The sequence below is a fragment of the Ursus americanus genome, chromosome 4 (genome assembly GCF_024610735.1).
Source record: "Ursus americanus isolate L20-20 chromosome 4, mUrsAme1.1.p, whole genome shotgun sequence".
Lineage (NCBI taxonomy): Eukaryota > Metazoa > Chordata > Mammalia > Carnivora > Ursidae > Ursus > Ursus americanus.
Window position 1 is genome coordinate 47,097,103 of NC_142130.1, and position 18,012 is coordinate 47,115,114.

An 18,012-nucleotide genomic window follows, 5' to 3' on the forward strand; every position below is an offset into this window, starting at 1 on the left:
GTCTTCTAGAGAGATTTTATCTTCTAGCAAGCAGATAGAGCATGGGCAGATCACTTTGATCCAATCAGGTCTGACCTATTTCTGGTTTGTCCTTACCCCTGAGATTCTTAAGGTTCTCAGGGGAATGCCTATATTATTTGTGAGCCCTGAACTTCAATTCTGAGACTTTGTGATATATCATAAGAAACATATATTTGGTCTTCATCCTCATTCCTAGCACAGAGCCCTTAAGACCCTTGGAATTTCTTAAGGGATAAGAGTGATAAATGTGTCTTTTTATTCATAGCAAGCCTCTTTCAACCATACCTTGCTTTATGTTAATGAGATAACTTTTGGAAAGCCCCTAAGGATAAGAATGGGGATTTGTTGCCAGAACGAACCATGTGATTAGAGGGTTGGCTCTTTCAGCCCTACTCCATGATCTCCAGAGAGTGGAAGGGGCTGGAGATTGAGTTAGTCACTAATAACAAATAATTTAATCAATCATGTCTATATACTGAAGCCTCCATGAAAGTCCCTGAACTACAAGGTTCACAGAGCTCCTCGGTTGGTGAACACATGGAAGTTCTGGGAGGGTGGTACAACTGGAGAGGGCATGGAGGCTCTCTTCCCCTTCCTACTACCCTGCCCTATGTATCTTTTTTATCAGGCTGTTCCTGAATTGTATACCTTATAATAAACCAGCAACCTAGTAAGCAAACTATTTTCCTGAGTTCTGTGAGCTATTTTAGCATACTGTCAAATCTCAGGGTAATGGGAACCTCTGATTTATGCCTAGCTGGTTGAAGCCCAGATGAAAAACTGGACATGTGATTGGCACTTCAAGTGGGAAGGCAGTCCTGTGGGATTGAGCCCTCAACCTGTGTGATGTGATGCTATCTCCAGGTAGATACTGTCAGAATTAAATCTGTAGGGTGGCAAATGTGTGTCCACCAGAAAGTGGGAAAATTTCTTGGTGTGTGTTTGGGTGTGGGACAGGAACAACCCCCACAAATTGGGCAACAGAATATGCTGTGAGTAGGCAGAAAAAATAGGTGTTCCCCCCCCCTTTTTAAAGAAAGGAAGGCTGCCACATGCAGCACCTCGTTTGGATGTGTCTGAAGTCTTGGAATCTTGACTGCCCTATATTCTCCTATAAATGGACCTTAAGAGCTTGCTTGGGCATTCTAGCAGGGGAGTGTAGCTACTTGCACATCCTTTTTTTTTTCCCCCCAGATCTAGAACTTTTTTTTTTTTTTTTTAAGATTTTATTTATTTGACAGAGACACAGCAAGAGAGGGAACACAAGCAGAGGGAGAGGGAGAAGCAGGCTTCCTGCTGAGCAGGGAGCCTGACTTGGGACACCATCCTGGTATCCTGAGATCATGACCTGAGCCGAAGGCAGATGCTTAATGACTGAGCCACCCAGGCACCCCGCTACTCGCACACCCTTGAGTGAAGAATGGTCCTCTTCTGTCAGAGAAGTTCATCCTCTTCAACAGAGCACACAGCTTCCTGTGGGACATACGTGGAGCAGTGAGGAAGGAAGGGTACACCCACCTACCCAGCCAGATCAGCTGAATCAACCCTGGCAATCGATAGGGTGACAGATGTCACAGCCAGATTGCCCACACTTCCAAGAGGTGTTTTGCCTTATACATTTTCTCTCTAGAATCCTAGCAATGCATAAATCTCAGCTTAGCTTTATAGCCTCTTAGCAACTCATTTCCTGATTTGTAGATTCTTGTCTGGCACATGTGCAACTGAGGAATTGACAATTGCTTCAAGGGGAAATGAGAATGTCAGTCTCACTTCTGTACAGTTTTGTCTCTAGGACATTAGTATCAGGTTCTGCTTGTCATTAGCCATGAACTCCACTGTATTTTTTGTCTCTCTAATCTGATACTTTCTTGAGCAATATGTAGTTACTTCTCAGTATCTATGCCCTTGAATATACAAGTGCCTCCAGGAGAAAATACAGCCTGTTTTCTCTTTGGAATCATGGCTCCTCAACTCCTGGCTATCCTCATTATTCTCTGATGCTTTCAATTAGCTGTCTTTGAAACATTTTTAATCCAGTTTTTATAGTTTTTCTCAAATAACATGTTAGTGATACCAACTTCAGCAAAACCATATGTAGAAGATTTAAAATACAATTTATTTCCTTTTAATTTTTATAAATCCTAAATTCTAAATATATGGAGAATGTCAGTCATGCTTCTCTAAGGATCTTTTGTCTGGCACTTTGAGTACTTTAAGTTGTGGTTGTTTATTAGTTCTAAACTCCATTATTAACTAATATGGAGTTATAACTTTTTAAAATTATTTCTAAGGAAAAATACTATGAATTTATATTCAGTCAAAATATGGGAATGCCTCAGAAATGAAGCAACAGTTTTAGAAGGAGCCAATTTCTTTACTTTTTCTGAAATAAGAAGTAACAAAAAGAATTTTGCAAGATGTATAAACAAAATTTATTAAATACACAGAAAAATCCAAACTATTTTAACTCACTTTAAATCAATTCCAGAAGGGAAAAGAAGTCTTTTTATGTCCAAAAGATACTAAAGAAATGGAGGTGAGGTAAGAAACTATATAAAACAAAGACCAAACCCCATTATTATATATACCATTATATATATATATTATATATACCATTATATATATATATATTATATGCCATTAGACTGAAGAAATTTAGATCTGGGAAATCATCAAGTTCATGTCAGTAACTATTTACCTTAAGAAATAAAGCTGAAAAAATATTTTTCCCAAATCAAAGACTAAAAATTGGAGCTCTAAGGATGATTCTCCAGGGCACAAAAATTGTAATTCTGGAAGTATTGGTTTCATCCCTGTGTTTATACAGAAATAGATTTTTCTTACTATGAAAAATGACAAAAACAACATTAAAAAGTTGTACTGATGGTACAATTGTACCTCAGTAGCCATTTGCATTTAGATCAGAACTAGAAAAAATTAGTTCAGTAACAGATTTATTAGAGCAAGGAGTTGAGAGTCATCATTAAAATTTTTTATTACTGTTATGTTTACGGATATTTTGCATTAAATATAGATTTAAAAGCAAGATTGTATATACATAAAAGTTATAATAGAAAATATTCTAGGGGCTAGAACTATGGGTGGTATTTTTTTCTCCTATGTTTCTATAGTTTGAAATTTGCTGTATTTGGTCTGCATTACTTTCTTAATAAAGAAAATACTATTAAAATAGTTTAGTATTTAGTAAAATTCTGTGAAAGCTATAATATGCTGGTGTGTAGCCTCACTCTGTGGTGACTGCCCTTTACTATCGTAAATTAGTCTTTGATGAGCTTTAACCATTCAGAATACTGAGAAGATCCTGTCCGCTTCCTATCCCTAAGGAAGAAATGCAGACTTACTAATCCAAAGAGACTAGACCGGGGATGGTCTCATGGCATAGGATGGGCAGCACTGATGCTGACAGTTAATGAAGAACACTCAGGTTTGTAATTCCGTCAGTGGCTTTTCATCAAGTTTGTGAGATTTTTGTCTACTCAAGCCTGGTGGGAAAGAGAAGATTGGCAGATACCTACTTGTCAAGCAGTAGTTGGGGAGATATCTGAGTAAATTGTCAAAATATGGTTTTGAAGAAAAAAAGTTTTAATCAACTTAATAAATTACACCTTGGTTTCATTTTCATCTCCATCATAATTTTTAGTCTCTTTTTTGTTCATGGAAATCCTGAAAAATAAGCCAGTCATTTTGAACATCTCATCAACATTTTTGTCTTAACCTTTGTAAAATTTTGTTTCTAGCGATCTAACTAAGTCCTCTTTGAGTTTTATTTGGTAGGTTCAGGGATAATTGGAAGACCTAGGAAAAGGCTCACTGGCTAGAAACTGACTGGGGATTATTACAATAGTGGCAAGCCCAATCATTTGCACTATCAGTGATATTATAAGTATCCCAGGTTTTACTGAATTTTCCAGGCAGAGTATAGAAAGTCATCTAGACCATGACTGAAAGACCTCTCTAGGTTGCACTTGTTTTTCAAGTTGTCCTCGTCCTTACCTAGAATGGCTACTCTGTCCTCTTATATAAGTTCCATTTGATTCACAAGACCCATTTACTCAATATTAACTGAATACCTATATTATGGCAGATAATGTTTTAGACAATGGACAAATAATAATAAACAAGGCAAGATTTCTGTTCTCATGAATCTTATATTATGAAAAAGACAATAGACAAGTAAACAACTGAATTTCAGATAAAAAGGGGGAATATATATCTGTGGTAGAGAAGAGGTCTGTTTTCATCATGGCAGTCAAGGAAAGCTACTCTGAGGTCACATTTGAGCAGAGAACTGAAAAAATGCAAGAATGAAACATGTAGTCTAAGGAAAGACTGTTCCTTGTGGAGAGTACCTAAGGTAAGGTCCTAATATGACTGAAAATCAGCAAGAGGTAATTTGTTTCTCCATTTTTGATGAGAAGCTCTGATTCTCCCATCTCACAATGACCAAACTCTTATAATAGCACTTGTCTGTGTCATTCATTTGGCACCAAATGTATGCTGCATTATAATACTAGCCATCTTTGAGAAGTTGAGATGCTTGCTCTCCACTTAAGATTTAACTACTTCCAGCCAGGGACCTTGTCCTATGCCCCTTGATATACTCAAACCCCAAAATAGTACTCCTATAACAAACATTCAATAAACACTCATGATGATCGTAACCCAATGTAATGACCTGTGCTTTTGTCATGCCCTCAAGGAGTTTGTCAACTCTTGACTGAGAGCAGTGAGAGGCACTGGCTATCTTAAAACAAAACAAAACATATCCAATAAATATATGTTGGTTTTGAACTTCTACTTAGGTTTATTTTGTTTTTGAATTTTTTTATTTTAATTTTTTTATTATGTTAGTCACCATACAGTACATCCCTGGTTTCTGATGTAAAGTTCGATGATTCATTAGTTGCGTATAACACCCAGTGCACCATGCAATACGTGCCCTCCTTACTACCCATCACCAGCCTATCCCATTGCCCCACTCCCCTCCCCTCTGAAGCCCTCAGTTTGTTTCTCAGAGTCCATAGTCTCTCATGCTTCATTCCCCCTTCTGATTACCCCCCTTTCTTTATCCCTTTCTTCCCCTACCGATCTTCCTAGTTCTTATGTTCCATAAAATGAGTGAAACCATATGATAATTGTCTTTCTCTGCTTGACTTATTTCACTTAGCATTATCTCCTCCAGTGCCGTCCATGTTGCAGCAAATGTTGAGAACTCGTTCCTTCTGATAGCTGAGTAATATTCCATTGTACATATGGACCACATCTTCTTAATCCAGTCATCTGTTGAAGGGCATCTCGGCTCCTTCCATGATTTAGCTGTTGTGGACAATGCTGCTATGAACATTGGGTTGCATATGGCCCTTCTCTTCACTACGTTTGTATCTTTGGGGTAAATACCCAGTAGTGCAATGGCTGGGTCATAGGGTAGCTCAATTTTTAACTTTTTTTTTTTTTTTTTTTTTTTTTTTTTTTTTTTAGTGAAAAATTTATTCAGAGAAAATTTTAGCTCTTTGCTTTCTTTTTTTTTTTTTTTTTTTTTTTTTTTTTTTTTAATGATTTTTTATTATATTATGTTAGTCACCATACAGTACATCCCCGGTTTCCGATGTAAGGCTCGATGATTCATTAGTTGTGTATAACACCCAGTGCACCATGCAATACGTGCCCTCCTTACCACCCATCACCGGTCTATCCCATTCCCCCACCCCCCTCCCCTCTGAAGTCCTCAGTTTGTTTCTCATAGTCCATAGTGTCTCATGTTTCATTCCCCCTTCTGATTACCCCCCCTTTCTTTATCCCTTTCTTCCCCTACCGATCATCCTAGTTCTTATGTTCCATAGATGAGAGAAATCATATGATAGTTGTCTTTCTCTGCTTGACTTATTTCACTTAGCATTATCTCCTCCAGTGCTGTCCATGTTGTAGCAAATGTTGAGAACTCGTTCTTTCTGATAGCTGAGTAATATTCCATTGTATATATGGACCACAGCTTCTTAATCCAGTCATCTGTTGCAGGGCATCTCGGCTCCTTCCACGATTTAGCTATTGTGGACATTGCTGCTATGAACATTGGGGTGCATATGGCCCTTCTCTTCACTACGTCTGTATCTTTGGGGTAAATACCCAGTAGTGCAATGGCTGGATCATAGGGTAGCTCAATTTTTAACTTTTTAAGGGACCTCCACACTGTTTTCCAGAGTGGCTGTAGCAACTTGCATTCCCACCAACAATGAAGGAGGGATCCCCTTTCTCCACATCCTCTCCAGCAATTGTTGTTTCTTGCTTTGTCAATTTTTGCCATTCTAACTGGCGTAAGGTGGTATCTTAGTGTGGTTTTGATTTGAATTTCCCTGATGGCTAATGATTTTGAACATTTTTTCATGTGTCTGTTAACCATTTGTATGTCTTCATTGGAAAAGTGTCTGTTCATATCTTCTGCCCATTTTATATTTTATTTGTTTCTCATGTATGGAGTTTGAGAAGTTCTTTGTAGATCTTGGATACCAGTCTTTTATCTGTAGTATCATTTGCAAATATATTCTCCCATTCTGTGGGCTGCCTCTTAGTTTTTTTGACTGTTTCCTTGGCTGTGCAGAAGCTTTTTATCTTGATGAAGTCCCACAAGTTCATCTTATCTTTTGTTTCTCTTGCCTTTGGAGATGTGTCATGAAAAAAGTTGCTGTGGCCGATGTTGTAGAGGTTGCTGCCTATGCTCTCCTCTAGGATTTTGATGGATTCCTGTCTCACATCGAGGTCTTTCATCCATTTGGAGCTTATCTTTGTGTATGGTGTGAGAGAGTGGTCAAGTTTCATTCTTTTGCATGTAGCTGACCAATTTTCCCAGCACCATTTATTGAAGAGACTGTCTTTTTTCCACTGGATGTTTTATCCTGCTTTATCAAAGATTAGTTGCCCAAAGAGCTGAGGGTCTATTTCTGGGTTCTCTATTCTGTTCCGTTGGTCTATGTGTCTGTTTTTGTGCCAGTACCATGCTGTCTTTGTGATCACAGATTTGTAAGTACAGCTTGAAATCCGGCATTGTGATGTCCCCAGCTTTGTTTTTCCTTTTCAACAATTCCTTGGTGATCGGGGCCTTTTCTGGTTCCACACAAATTTAAGGGCTGTTTGTTCCAGTTCTTTGAAAAATGTCATTGGTATTTTGATCGGGATAGCATTGAAAGTGTAGATTGCTCTGGGTAGCATGGACATTTTAACTATGTTAATTCTTCCGATCCATGAGCATGGAATATTTTTCCATCTTTTTGTGTCTTCTTCGATGTCTTTCAAGAGTGATTTGTAGTTTCTAGAATATAGATCCTTTACGTTTCTGGTTAAGTTAATTCCGAGATAACGTATGATTTTTGGTGCTATTGTAAATGGAATGGATTCCCTAATTTCTCTTTCTTCCGTCTCATTATTCGTGTATAGAAATGCAACTGATTTCTGAGCATTGATTTTGTATCCCGCCACATTACTGAATTGCTCTATAAAATGCCACAGGGTTGCAGATTGGATAAAAAGACATGACTCATCCATTTGCTGTCTACAAGAGACTCATTTTGAACCTAAAGATACATCCAGACTGAAAGTAAAGGAATGGAATACCATCTTTCATGCCAATGGACCTCAAAAGAAAGCTGAGGTAGCAATTCTCATATCAGACAGATTGGATTTTAAACTAAAGACTATAGTTAGAGATACAGAAGGGCACTATATATTCTTAAAGGATGTATCCAACAAGTGGATATGACAATTATAAATATATATGCCCCCAACAGGGGAGCAGCAAGATACACAAGCCAACTCTTAACCACAATAAAGAGACCTATAGGTAAAAATACGTTAATGGTAGGGGACCTCAACACTCCACTATCAGCAATAGACAGATCACCTAAGCAGAAAATCAACAAAGAAACAAGAGCTTTGAATGCCATACTAGACGAGTTGGACCTCATAGATATATATAGAACACTACACCCCAGAACCAAAGAATACTCATTCTATTCTAATGCCCATGGAACATTCTCAAGAATAGACCATGTTCTGGGTCACAAAACAGGTCTCCACTGATATAGTCATTTTTAAATGATCTTTTGTATTTCTGTGGTATTAATTGTAACTTCTGTCATTTCTAACTTAATTTGAACCATCTCTCCCTCTTCCTTTTCTTTCTTTCTTTTTTTTTTTTTTTTTTTGAGTCTGGCGGGAAGTTTATCAACTTTGTTTACCTTTTCAAAGAACCAGTTCTTAGTTTCATTAATCTTTTCTATTTTTTAAATCTCTATTTCATTCATTTATGCTTTGATCTTTATTATTTCCTTCTACTAATTTTGTTCTTTGATCTTTTTCTAGTTCCTTTAGATGTAAGATTAGATTGAGATTTTTCTTGTTATTTAAGGTGGGCCTGTATCACTATAAATGTCTCTCTTAGAATTGTTTTTGCTGTGTCCTGTAGATTTTGGAGTATTGTTTTCATTTTCATTTGTCTCATGGTATGCTTTTATTTCGTCTTTGATTTCTTCATTGACCCAATGATTGTTTAGTCACATGTTATTTAGTCTCTGCTTGTGGTTTTCCCTTTTTTTTTTTTCCCCAGTTTTCTTATGGCTGATTTCTAATTTTATACTCTTGTGGTCAGAAAAGATGTTTGGTAAGATTTTAATCTTAAATGTATTGAGAATTGTTTTTGTGGCCTAACGTGATTTATGCAGGTCATTTGGGGTTTCTTTCTTTCTTTCTTTCTTTCTTTCTTTCTTTCTTTCTTTCTTTCTAGATAGAGCATGTGAGCAAGAGTGCACAAGATTGGTGGGGGCTGAGCAGAGGGAGAAGCAGACTCCCGACTCCCCACTGAGCAGGGAGCCCGATGTGGGACTCAATCCAGGACCCCAGGATCATGACCTGAGCCGAAGGCAGACACCCAACTGACTGAGCCACCCAGGCACCCCCTGGTCATTTGTTTTTTTTTTTTTTTTTTTAAAAAGGAGTTTGGGGTGCCTGGGTGGCTCAATTGGTTATGTGTCCAACTCTTGATCTCAGCTCATGTCTGATCTCAGGGTCTTGAGTTCAAGCCCTGCATTGGATACTACTTAAAAAAGGGGGGGGGATAGTTTGAGGTCACGAATCTAGATTAGAATCATGGCCCAACTACTTAACAGTTGTGCAACCTTGGGTAAACCACTTTCTCAGTATTCTGGTCTCCTAAGTGGAAATGGCATCTTTCCTATATACCTTCAAAATTTTTAGGTTCCTAGATCATTGTCAGTTTTTCAACCTTGCTAGGCAGTATTAAAAAGTATTAAAGTTCATGTGGTTCAATGAATCAATCAAATGTTATGGGGTATAATATTTTATGTAATAAAATTACTTCTTAACATTTTATTGCTATGTGAAACTGGAAGTAGAAATAATGGTTATATCCTCTTCTCCCTTCATCCTTTTTAATAGAATTTTTACTTTTCTATTGAAATATAATTGACATATAACACTAGTTTCAGGCATTAAATGTAATGATTTGATATTTGTATATTTTATGAAATGGTCATCACAATAAGTCTGGTTAACATCTGTCACCATTCATAGTTACAGGTTTTTTTCTTGTGAGAAGTTCTGTTCTCTTCGCAACTTACTAATATGTAATGCAGTTTAACTCTAGTTATCATGCTGTACATTACATCCCTATGACTTATTTTGTAATGAAATTTGACCACCTTCACCCATTTTGACACCCCTCCCCATGCCATATACACATGCAACTACCAGACTGTTCTCTGTACCTACGAGCTTGTTTTTTTGTTTGTTTTTTTAAGATTCCACATAAGAGAGATCATACAGTATTTGTCTTTCCCTAATTTCATAGCATAATACCTTCAATGTCCATTTATTTTGTCACAAATGCCAAAACTTCATTCTTTTTAATAGCTGAGTAATATTTCAGTGTGTGTGTGTGTGTGTGTGTGTGTGTGTGTGTGTGTGTGTGTGACCTCTTCTTTATTCATTCATCCATTGGTGGACACTTAGGTTGTTTCCATGTTGTGGCTGTTATAAATGACACTTCAATGAACATGAGATGCATCTATCTTTTCAAATCAGTGTTTTCATTTTCTTAAGATAAATACCAGAGTAGTTCTACTTTGAATTTTTTGAAGAACTTCCACACTATTTTCCATAATGGTTGCACCAATTTACGTTCCTACCAACAGTGTACAAGGGTTCTCTTATCTCTACATGTATGCCATCACTTGTTATTTCTTGTCTTTTTGATACTAGCCATTCCTACATGTGTAAAATATCTCACTGTGATTTTGATTTGCATTTCCCTGATGATTAGTGATATTGACCGTATATCTTCATGTACATGTTGGCCATCTGTATATCTTGTTTGGAAAAATGTCTGTTCAGATCCTCTGCCCATTTCTTAATTGGTTTTTGTTATTGTTGAGCTGCGTAAGTTCTTTATATGTTTTATAAGTTCTTTATATGTTTTATATAGTAGTTCCTTATCAGATACATGGTTTGCAAATATCTTCTCCCATTCAGTTTGTTGCCTTTTCATTACAATGATAGTTTCTCTTGCTTTGCAAGAGCTTCTTAGTTTGATGTAGTCCCACTTTTTACTTTTGTTGCTTTTGCTTTTGGTGTCAGATAAAAAAATTCATTGACGAAATCAGTGTCAAGGAGCTCACTGCCTTTGTTTTCTTAGAGTGTTTTGGTTTCAGGTCTTCAAGTCTTTAATCATTTTGGGTTAATTTTTGTGTGTGATGTAAGGTAAGTATTTTTGTGTGTGTGTGAAGGAAAACCTATTTTTTTGAGGGGGCTCTGGGGCTGAAAATAAGTCCTTTGGGCTTTCAGTGTCCTACTGGTGATTTTGTCCCTTTCAAAATGACAAATGTGAACAATGACTCCCATGCCTCACACTGCATCCTGGTCCATAGCGTTCAGCATGGCTTGTGATATGGTTTCAAGCAGGTGCTCTGGATTCATGTTTGGTTCCCAAAGAGGTGCATACATCCCATACATTTGTTTATTGCACATGTTGCTGACCACAAAGTTATCAGTCACCATGGGGCAGCTGATGAGATGTAGAGAACAATGAAGGGCTTAAAGATCTTTGGGACCAACTCAAAGTGTAGTATTGGCCAAACTGTTTCTGAGAGAGGAGGTTGGCCACTATGCTCATGAGGGCATAAGTCTTGATCTGCCAACCATACTTTAACTCATACAGGTTCATCCAGAACTTGAGGTGCTGGGCAATTGTCTGGACATTGATGGTGAGTCCAGCCAGTCTGATATACAGCCAGTCAGCCATGAGAGAGATCTGGAATTCTGTGGTCACCACCGGGGCCTGGAAGTAGGACTAATACTTATATTTGTTTTACTTTTATTGAGGTGGCAGCCACCAATTTGTTCTCTGTATCAAGTCTGTTTTCTGTTTGTTCATTCATTTGTTTTAGATCCCACATATACGTGAAATCATATGGTATTTGTCTTTTTCTGTCTGACTTCTTTTCACTTAGCATAATACTCTCTAGCCCCATCTATGTTGTCACAAATGGCAAGAATGCATCATTTTTTATGGCTGAGTAATAGTCCAGCATGTGCACACACACACACACACCATATATTTATCCATTCATCTATTGATAGACACATAGGTTGCTTCCATACCTTGGCTATTAAAAATAATGCTGCAATAAACATGGGGTGCATATATCTTTTCAAATTAGTGTTTTTGTATTCTTTGGGTAAATAGTAGAGAAATTACTAGCTCATATGGCAATTGTTTTTAATATTTTGAGAAATCTCCATACTGTCTTCCACAGTGGCTATACCAATTTACATTCCTACCGACAGTGCACAAGATTTTTTTCTCCACTTCCTCACCAACACGTGTTATTTCCTGTCTTTTTGACAATAGCCATTCTGACAGGTATGAGGCGATATCTCATTGTGGTTTTGATTTGCATTTCCCTGATGATTAGTGATGTTGAACATCTTTTTGTGGGTCTGTTGGTCATCTGTATTTCTATGGAAAATATCTATTCAGATCCTCTGCCCATTTTTTGATCAAATTACTTTCTGTTCATCAAGTTGTATATGCTCTTATATGTTTTGGATATTAAGCCCTTATCAGATATATCAGTTGTGAAGATCTTCTCTTATTCAGTAGGTTGCCGTTTTATTTTGTTAATAGTTTCCTTAGCTATGCACAAACTTTTTATTTTGTTGGTAGCCCCAGTAGTTAATTGTTGCTTTTCTTTCCTTTACCTTAGAGACATGTCTAGAAAAATGTTGCTAAGGCTGATGTCAAAGAGATTACTGCATATATTTTCTTCTAGAAGTTTTATGGTTTCAGGTCTCACATTTAGGTCTTTAATGTATTTTTAGTTTATTTTTGTGTAGTGTATAAGGAAGCGGTCCCGTTTCATTCTTTTGCATGTAGCTTTCCAGTTTTCTCAAAACCATTTATTGAAGAGCTTTTTTTGCCCACTGTATATTCTTGCCTCCTTTGTTGTAGATTAATTGACCATGTGAATATGGGTTTATTTCTGGGCTCTCTATTCTGTTAAATCTATGTGTCTATTTTTTGTGCCATACTGCTTTAATTATTATAGCTTTGTAGATATATCTTGAAATATAGGATTGTGATACCTCTAGCAGTATTCTTCTCTCTCAAAATTGCTTTGGCTATTTGGGTGTCTTTTTTGGCTCCATACAAATTTCAGTATTACTTTGGTTCTGAGGAAAGTGCTGTTGGTGTTTTAGTCAAGATTGCATTGAATCTGTAGATTGCTTTGGGTGTTGTGGATATTTTAACAACATTCTTTTAATCCAATTGGCATGGGATGTATTTCCATTTTTTTGTGTCATCCTCAATTTTTTTCATCAATGTTTTATGGTTTTCAGAGTACAGGTCTTTTACCTCCTTGGTTAAGTTTATTCCTAGGTATTTTATTCTTTTTGGTGTAATTGAAAATGGGATTATTTTCTTAATTTCCTTTTCTGCTATGATTCTGTATGTTAACTTTGTATTCTGCAAATTTACTGAATACTTTCATTACTTCTAATAATTTTTAGTGGTCTTTAGGATTTTCTATATGGAGTATCATGTCATTTGCAATAGTGGCAGTTTTACTTTCTCCTTTTAACTTGGATGCCTTTTATTTTTCTTGCCTGATTGCCCCAGCTAGGACTTCTAGTGCTATGTTGAATAAAAGTGGTGAGAGTGGATGGACATCCTTTTCTTCTGTTCTTAGAGGAAAAGCTTTCAGTTTTTCACCACTGGGTGTGATGTTACCTGTGGATTTTTCATATATGGCCTTCATTATATTTCCTCTAAACCCACTTTGTTGAGAAATTTCATCATTAGTGAATGTTGTATTTTGTCAAGTGATTTTTCTGCATCTGTTGAGATGATCATAGTTTTTATCCTTTCTCTTTTTAATGTGATGTATCGCATCATTTGATTTGTGAATACTGAACCACACTTGCTTCCCTGGGATAAATCCTACTTGATTGTGGGAATGATTAAAAAAATATATTGCTGAATTCAGTTGATAATATTTTGAAGATTTTTGCATCTATGTTCATCAGAGATATTGGCCTGTAGTTGTTTTTGTTGTTGTTGTTGTTTTTATAGTGTCTCTGACTCGTTTTGGTATTAGGATAATGTTGGATTTTGTAGAATGAATTTGGAAGTTTTCCTTACTCTTTTAATTTCTGGAATAGCTTGAGAAGAATAGATATTAACTCTTTTAAGTGTTTGGTAGAATTCACCTGTGAAGCCATCTGGTCCAGGACTTTGTTGAGAGTTTGATTACTGATTCAATTTTATTACTGGTAATTGATCTGTTCAAATCTTGTTTCTTCCTGATTTAGTTTTGGAAGATTTTATGCTTCTAAGAATTTACCCATTTCTTGTAGGTTGTCCAGTTTGTTGACATAAAAGTTTTATAATATTCTCTTGTAATTCCTTGTATTTCTGTGGTGTTGGTTATTTCCCCTCCTTCATTCCTGATTTTTGAGTCTTTTTTTCTTGATGAGTATGGCTAATGGTTTCTCAATTTAGTTTATCTTTTCAAAGAACCAGCTCCTAGTTTTATTGATCTTTTTTTTTTTTTTAAGTCTCTATTTCATTTATTTCTACTCTAATCTTTTTCCTTCCTATACTAGCTTTGGCCTTTGTTCCTTCTTCTTTTCCTAACTCTTCAAGTTTAAGATCAGGTGTTTGAAATTTATTTCTTGAGGTAGGCCTGTATTGTGATAAGCTTTCCTCTTAGAATTGGTTTTGCTGCATCTCAAAGATTTCATCCGTTGTGTTTTCATTTACATTTGTCTTTGTGCATTTTTTCTAAATTTCTTTTATTTGTTAACCTATTCATTGTTTAGTAGCTTGTTGTTTAGCCTCCATATGTTTGTGTATTTTCCAGATTTTCTTGTCATTGATTTCTAGTTTCATACTGTTGTGGTTCGAAAGATGTTTAATATAATTGCAATCTTCTTAAATTTATTGAGATATTTTTTGTAGTCTAACATGTGATCTAACCTGGAGAATGTTGCATATACACTTGGAAAGATGTGTATTCTGTTATTTTTGGATGGAATATTCTGTATATTTGTTAGGTCCATCTGGTCTAATGTGCTATTCAGATACTTTCCTTGTTGATTTTCTGTCTGAATGATCTATTAATGTAAATGAGTTGTTAAAGTCCCCTACTACTGTTATATTACTGTCGTTTCCTCCTTTTCTGTCTAATATTTGCTTTATGTATTTAGGTGCTCTTATGTTGGATGCACAGCTATTTATAATTGTTCTCTTATTATACTGATCCCTCATTATATAGTGTTCTTTTTTGTCTCTTACAACTGTTTTTTTCTTAAAGTCTATTTGTCTGACATAAGTTTTGCTACTGTGGCTTTTTCCCCCCCTTCTATTTTCATGGCATTTGTTTTTCCATCCCTTCACTTCAGTCTGTATGTCTTAAGTCTTTAGTGAGTGTCTGTAGGCAGCATGTAGATTCATTTAGTTTTGTTTTATCTATTCAGTCCTCCTATGTCTTTCGATTGGAGCATTTAGTCCATTTACATTTAAAGTAATTATTAATAGGTATATACTGACATTTTGCTTATTGTTTCCTAGTTGTTTTTGTAGTTTTTCTCTGTTCTTCTGTTGTTCTCTTCCCTTGTGGTTTGATGGATTTTTTAGTGTTATGCTTGGGTTCCTTTGTCTTTATTTTTGTGTATCTACTATAGGTTTTTGATTTGGGGTTACCATTAGCTTCATATATAACAACTTATGTGTCTAGCAGTCTATATTAAGTGATGATTAAGTTGGAACACATTCTAAAAGCATACATTTTTAGTCCCCCCTCCATGTTTTATGTGTTTTCATATTTTATATCTTTTTTGTTGTTTTTCCCTTAACTGCTTTTTTTTTCTTTTTTTATAGGTATAATTGACTTTACTACTTTTGTATTTTAATTCCATACTGGCTTTATAAGTGATTAAACTACTTCCTTTACCACATGTTTGCTTTTAGTGATTAAATATTTTTCCTTTCTTTTCTTTTTTTTTTTTTTTTTTGGTTCTGATTATGGCCTTTTCTCTCTACTCAAAGAATTCCCCTTAACATTTCTTATAAGGCTAGTTTAGTAGTGATGAACTCCTTTGGGAAAGTATCTCTTCTTCTATCCTGAAAGATAACCTTGCTACTAGGTAGAGTATTCTTAGTTGCAGGGTTTGTTTTGTTTTTTTTGTTTTTTCCTTTTGCACTTTGAATATATCACACCACTACCTTCTGGCCTGCAAAGTTTCTGCCCAGAAGTTAGCTAGTAGCCTATGGGTTTTCCCTTATGTAACTGTTTTCTTTTCTTTTCCTGCTTTAAAAATCCCCTCTTTATGATTACTTTTTGCCATTTCAATTATTTTGTGTCTTGGTGTGGATCTCCTTGGCTTGATCTTGTTAGGGGCTCTCTGTGATTCCTGGATGTGGATATGCTTCCTTCCCCAGATTAGGTAAGTTTTCATTATTATTTCAAGTAAGTTTTCTGCCCCCTTTTCTCTCTTCTCTTTCTGGGATCCCTGTAACACAAATGTTATTATTCTTAATGATGTTGCAGAGTTCCCTTAACCTATTCTCATTTTTTCCCCTTTATGCTATTCAGCTTGGTTGCTTTTGATTTCCCTGTCTTCCAGAATCCTGATTCATTGCTCTGCATACTCTAATCTGCTGTTATTCCCTCTAGTGCAGTTTTAATTTGTTATTGAAGTCTTCACCTCTTACTTTTGTTTTCTATTTATTTAAGTTCTCAACATTTTACATTTTGCTCTTTTTCTCTGGTGTTGTCTTATTCTTTCAGTTGGTACATATTCCTGTCTCGTTTTGCTTAACTCTGTTTCTATGTATTAGGTCAGCTCCATCTCCTCATCTTGAAAGTAGTGGCCTTGTGTAGAAGAGGTCCTTTTGTGGTGCCCTGTAGCACAATCATCCACAGTCATTAGAACCAGGCACTGCAGGGATATCTCTTATGTGTGCTGCTTGTGCCCTGATTTTGTGGCTAAGCCACTTCAGTCTTTATCTTAGACTGTTGCAATGACCCAACGACTGCTGTGGGCACACTGGGCAGGGTTTGTTCCCTGTACTGATGAGAGGCCTGTCAAGGCCACCATGCTGGGCAGGGTTAGCAGTCAGGGTAGCTGTCTGCAATTAGTCTCTCTTCCAGTTGCAGGCACACCAAAAGGCAGGGTTTGCTCCCTGCAAGGCCAGCTGAGAGGCTTTCATTGGTGGGCTGCAGTCAGACTAAGCAGCTGCAGTTAGCCTTTCTGCCATAGCTACAGGCACAAAGTGGCTGAACTTGCTTCCTGTGCAGCCAGCTAAGAGGCTCAGTTGGTGAAACTGTGGGCACACTGGTGTGTGGGGTTATCTCTCCCTCTCCTCAAGGCAGGAGTCACTTTGGAGTGTTGCTGGTCCTGGTCGGTGGGGCTTACAGGGTGTGGGATGCCTACTGAGGTGGGTGGGTTAGATGGGGTGAGTCTGTGGGAAAACCCAGGGGCAGGGCCTGCAGTACTAGCAAGAAAGTTTGAGAGTGTTACACTGCCTTACACAAGTGTCTCATTTTCCTGGTTGGAGAAGAGAACGGTACCTGCCAGTCTTTGTTTTTTTGTTTTTCCTGGAGAAATCTTGTGAAGATCCCTGTTCCTCCAGTGCACATCCTAAAATTAGCAAATTAATCTCCTTCATGTATACCCCAGGCTCTTTTCAAACTGCTGCTTTTGTGCTGTCTTGGGCGAGTTATTTTTTAAGCTGGCTCTTTATGGGCAGGAAATCAGTTTCCTTGCCCTCCTGCTCTCCCAGAGTTAAGGCGGCTAATTTTTAAAGTATGCTAATCCCTTCTGATTTTAAGAGCTCCTGAAGTTAAACCCCACTGGTTTTCAAGGCCACAGGTCATGGGCACTTGCCTTCCTAGTGTGGGTCCCCTGTTCCTGGGGTGCCTGGTGTGAGGTCTGATCCTTTGTGTTTCTTCATGCTTGTGGTGTCCCTCCCATTTGTGGTTAGTCTCACAGGGGTTTTGGTTCCCAACCATTTTTCCATTCCTTCTACCTACCCTTTTGATGTGGCCTCTTTTCTACAATTGACTATGAAACGTCTGTTCTGCTAGTCTTCAAGTCATTTTCAGACTTAGTTGCATAGATATAACTGTTATCTTAGCAGTCTGTGGGTGAGGTGAGCTCACGCTCCTCCTAGTCTGCCGTCTTCCCTGAATTTTCTCTCCTCCATTCATTTTAATAAGGGTAGTTGAAGATAAAAAAAAACCTTTCAGAATTTTATCAAGGAGTAAATTCCAACATGTTGAATTACTAATGGAAGGTTTCCTACTTTGGGAATGAAGACTAATAAATGTTCGTTTAAGAACACTATGTCAGGCAAGAAGTCTTTTCCCCATTTTTACATAAGTTTTGGTTGAGAAAATTTGT

The 18,012-nt window shown here is 37.0% G+C and overlaps 1 pseudogene; it reads right to left on the reverse strand.

Moving 5' to 3' along the window:
- Positions 1–7,978: 7,978 nt before the first annotated feature.
- LOC123784249 (proteasome subunit beta type-3 pseudogene) lies at positions 7,979–17,249 on the reverse strand (annotated as a pseudogene).
- Positions 17,250–18,012: the final 763 nt, after the last annotated feature.